This window comes from Prionailurus bengalensis, chromosome B3 (genome assembly GCF_016509475.1).
Source record: "Prionailurus bengalensis isolate Pbe53 chromosome B3, Fcat_Pben_1.1_paternal_pri, whole genome shotgun sequence".
In the NCBI taxonomy this organism is placed as follows: domain Eukaryota; kingdom Metazoa; phylum Chordata; class Mammalia; order Carnivora; family Felidae; genus Prionailurus; species Prionailurus bengalensis.
In genome coordinates this window covers 84201171-84204961 of record NC_057355.1, presented here as the reverse complement: position 1 = coordinate 84204961, position 3791 = coordinate 84201171, and positions in this window count along the sequence as shown.

Sequence of the window (3791 nt, the reverse complement as noted above, 5' to 3'; positions counted from 1 at the left end):
TTCTAACCTGTACATTGGGAACGTCTCATAGGGTAGCTGTGGAGAGTCAATGAGCTAATGTATTTATAAACAAACACTTGGCACAGAGGTGGGCTCATTGCAGGTATTCATAAATGTTAGTTGTTATTATTATTATTATTATTATTATTATTATTAATGTTTCTCCCAATTGGGATAATTATGCTGGAAGGAAAATTTAAACGGTTTTTTGGAAATTGAGCTAAGTGTTTTTAAAAAATTAAAACAAGTTTAAGGGTACCATTAGCAATACATATTCATTGCACACAAATAAGGATAAAAAAATAGATAAAGTAAAATAATAAAAATACACGCGGGGCACCTGTGTGGCTTAGTCGGTTGGGCACCTGACTCTAGATTTCGGCTCAGGTCATGATCTCACAGTTCATGGGTTTGAGCCCTGTGTCGGGTCTGTGCTGGCAGCACAGAGTCTGCTTGGGATTCTTTCTCTCTCTCTGTCCCTCTTCTGTTCGTTCTCTCTCTCTCTCTCTCTCTCAAAATAAATAAACGTTAAAAAAAGAAAAAGCAAAAAATGCATGTACTTAGCAGATAGATGGGACTTTGGTAGGCAGAGAAGACGAGAAAGCATTTTAGGCAGAGGAGCAAGACAGGGAGGTGAACCTGCTCTGAAGTGGCACTTGGTTAGATGGGAAGAAGCAGAGAGTCCTTTTGGGGAGTGGTCAGAGGTAAAGTTGGGTCAAATATCAGAGGGCCTGAATTCTGGTCTTTGTACTGCAAGCTAATGGGAAGCCAATGACAATGGTTAGGCAAGGAAGGAAGGAAATGTTCTAGGAACAGAAAATGCTTTTTTTAAAAAAATATATTTATTTTGAGAGAGAGAGAGAGAGAGCACACATGCATGAGTACGGGAAGGACAGAGAAAGAGGGAGAGAGAGAATCCCAAGTAAGCTTCATGCTGTCAGCACAGGACTCTGGGGTCTGAACTCATGAACCATGAGATCATGACCTGAGCCAAAACCAAGAGTCAGACGCTTAACCAACTGAGCCACCCATGTGCCTCAGGAATAGAAAATGCTTTCAAAGGGGCGCCTGGGTGGCTCAGTCGGTTGAGTGTCTGACTTTGGCTCAGGTCATGGTCTTGCAGTTTGTGAGTTGGAGCCCCACGTCAGGCTCTGTGCTGACAAACAGCTCAGAGCCTGGAGGCTGCTTCAGATTCTGTATCTCTCTCTCTCTCTCTCTTTACCCTTCCCCTGCTCATGCTCTACCTCTCTTTGTCTCTCAAAAATAAATAAATGTTAAAAAAAAATTAAAAAAAAAGAAAATGCTTTTAAAAAGATAGGCTTTTCTGCAAAAAGACTCCCCCACCCCCACCCCATACATGACAAATGGGCCCAGACTCCAGAAAGCTCATTTTGCATATACCACCTTCCTCCTGTCAGTTACTGAGACCTCAAAGCAAAGATACAATCTAATCTTGCAAATGCAGTGACCCTAATATCTTATAGGCCTGGATGGATTTTCTTGAGGCAGTAGTTGTGGGTAAAACTTTGCTTGGTAACAGTTCTGCTGTCTCTCTGTAAATATAGAAGGAATACTTCTGTATAAACTCAAGGGAGTATGCATAATTCCAACCTCTGTAAAGAAGCACTTCTGTTCTTCTGTTAAGGAGATACTTGAATTCATCAGAATTCCTCTTGGGAATGCACAATGTTTGCTTGTTTGGGATAAACACATTGATAAGACATTTGGGATAAGGAAGGAGACCCCCAAGGACAAAAGCGATCATCAATGTAACTTCTAAGAAGTGCGGATCCTGTTCCAAGTCTAGACAAATTAATTTGGAGTAAGAGATGAGACGGAACTGGAGTTGCTTGGTACAATAAAAGGGCAAGGAATTGAGAGTTGGGGGTGGTGCTGGGGACAAGAGGAGCCAGGAAACTGGGACCTGTGTGGAAAGGGAGCAAGAGAAACTCCCAGAGCTTCCAAAGCAGAAGAAAGATCTTGAGAAGTGAAAGTGTTGTGTTGTTTGTTCCGGGGTGAGTGATGCCGCCTTCCTTTTCCATCTTCTCCTGCAAAGTGTTAGCCGAGTCTGTGCTGCTCACTTAGTGTTAGCGTGTGTGTATTCTTTCTGGGGCAACTCAAACAGATGTCCAGGTTTGTACCGGTGAAGACAGATACCACTGAGACAGACTCCGGAACAAAAGGCAAAGGTGTAGGTGACATTAGAAATGCAGGCATTGCTCTGCTGTGAATGCTTCATCTGCTTTCATTGCTGACAGTGTGTATTCGTTGAATGGGCGTGTGTGCGCACACACACATATTTATTTTTTAAAATCTTTTGTGAAATTTTGGAAACTCAGCAAAAGTAGTGTCAACTGAGTTGTCTCAGGCCCACCGAGGATGAAGTTGCTTGCCATAAATAGCCCGAGTGGGTCATTCTTCAGGCCTAGTTCTGACCTGACATAAACTCTGAAAAACATCTTTACAAAGAAGTCTAAAAGCACACCGTTTCATTAATTCACCCTCGGTTTGTCAATGAGTCATTTCCCCCAAATCAGAACAAAGAACATCCCACATCAGAGTAAGGACAGGGCAACCTTTTGTGGGTAGTTTTGAAATACCTGAGAGCCAAGGCCACGACAAAGCATGTTTGTCTATGACAACTTACTTTGTCTCTCTTCTCATGATGTTGCCCATTAGCTAACAGCCATGCTTTCTTCCGGGGTCATCCTGATGTTATCTCCTCACTGCTGTGGAGTTTTCTCTGAATCTCTCCCAAGAGAAAACCATCATTCTCTTTTCAGCATTTCCTTGGTGCTTAGTGCACATCTCTTGTAGCCCTTATCGTGTTGTTTCATGTTTATTTGCCCATGGTCACCCTCCCCTGCTAGGCACAGCTGTCCCCTTCTGTAACCCACCATGTGTCCCCTGGAGAGGAAGCTGGGCTCTTCCTGTGGCTATTCTGTGAAGTTCTTTTCCAAAAGTCCACAGCACAAGTGGAGTCCATTTTAAGGAGATGCCCTGTAGGCTCCTGGATAATGCAAAGACCGTGACATGCAGAAAATAATTTACTTAACTCCTTAGCAGGTCAGGACCCAGGTTTCCTACAGTTCACTGCCTTGCTCCCAGGCCCTTCTGAGGCTAGGGTCAACTAAACTTCCTCTTATTCGTGCTCACACCGGACATGCCTCAGGCCTCACTATTCCTCCGAGTCTGGGCCAAACTCACTATTAGACCTATGGGTGGTGGTAGCCCAGCTTTACCCGCAGATGAGCCATCTGTACAGTTGCACAAGGTCTCACCCTTAGAATCATTGTACAGGTAGTTTAATGCTCTGCTGTTGCCATCTTGAAGATCTTTTTGTTTTTTTTTAATGCTTATTTAAATGTTTATTATTTTGAGAGAGAGAGAGAGAGAGAGAGATTGGGAGGGCGGGCAAATACGAGCAGGGGAGGGACAGAAAGAGAGGGAGACAGAGAATCCCAAGCAGGCTCCTCACTGTCAACATAGAGCCCGATGTGGGGCTCTTATCTCATGACGTGAGCCAAAATCATGACCTGGGGTGAAATCAAGAATTGGATGCTTAACAACTGAGACACCCAGGTACCCTGTGCCATCTTGAAGTTCTTAATAATTACTGAACAAGGGGCTCCGCATTTTCACTTTGGCTCTGAGCTATACAAATGATATAGTCAGTCTGGGGATACTCTTTCCTCACCTTTTAAAATTAAAAAAAAATTTTTTTAATGTTTATTTATTTTTTTTAATTTTTTTTATTTAAAAAAAAATTTTTTTCAACGTTTTATTTATTT